The sequence below is a fragment of the Aedes aegypti genome, chromosome 2, assembly GCF_002204515.2.
Source record: "Aedes aegypti strain LVP_AGWG chromosome 2, AaegL5.0 Primary Assembly, whole genome shotgun sequence".
Lineage (NCBI taxonomy): Eukaryota > Metazoa > Arthropoda > Insecta > Diptera > Culicidae > Aedes > Aedes aegypti.
The window spans coordinates 226,623,792-226,624,746 of NC_035108.1; the positions used below are offsets into that span (position 1 = coordinate 226,623,792).

Sequence of the window (955 nt, forward strand, 5' to 3'; positions counted from 1 at the left end):
ACAATAATTTCATAAGCATTTTCTATACAAAAAGATTTTGCTTGTCGGAAGAAAGTTATTAAATCTATATGAAGCTCATATGCGTACGATTTGTACTGGTTATATGAGTTATGTGGAGTCTTATTAATAATTACGATAAATTGATTCTTCAAAAATCTGTTTATTCAAATTTTATTTTTATAAATTTTGTACGCATATTTCGTAATAAATATATAATACTTGATCATTGACAGCTCGCATTGGTCACTTCATTATGTTGTAGTTGGGTCCAGAATGAAATCTAAATGCTAAATTCCTGGACGATTTTTCCAAGATACCGTTTTCATGCGTAGCAATCCATCATCTTTCTGCTGAAAATATGTAGATTTTATTAATTTCAATCTCCATTTATATAAATTTTGAATGAACTGTTTTATTTACCAGATTCAAATCGCTGCACAAGAAGGCCTTAATCCGTAACTTATGATTTTCACCTTCTCTCAATGTAAAAGCCGCTCAAGAGAACCATTTATAGTAGCAAACAGTATCATCTTTAGATGGCAAGCTAAAAAAATATAGATTTTATCAATAAATACTTCTTATTCGATTAAATTTTATTATACAAATTTTCTTACCATGATAAAGTCAAAGCACAGAAATGCCAAGTTCGGAACTTTTGTTTTTTCACCATTTTGTAAATTTACTTCCAGTGCTGTAGTGCTGAAATCATACTATCGATATGACGAACATGCATATAGTAAGCACCACAGAGGTGGATCTATCAAAGTTATATGCAAAGCTAGTGCTGAACATATAGTATACGCATATGATCCAAAATGGCTCTACTTTTTGTTATTTTTATTTGATCGCAGGTGAACCTAAACAGTTACACATATAAAACATACAAGTTCAGCACGGAGTCGATCTTATATGAAATATCCAATAAAATAGTCTCATTGATTTATTTCAGTGTACT

The 955-nt window shown here is 30.2% G+C and overlaps 1 long non-coding RNA gene across 1 annotated transcript; it reads right to left on the reverse strand.

Moving 5' to 3' along the window:
• Positions 1-204: 204 nt before the first annotated feature.
• LOC110675549 lies at positions 205-955 on the reverse strand. The gene is made up of 3 exons (XR_002499588.1): positions 615-955; positions 421-544; positions 205-350 (listed from the first exon to the last, which is right to left on the reverse strand). It is a non-coding gene; the product is annotated as an uncharacterized LOC110675549 (long non-coding RNA).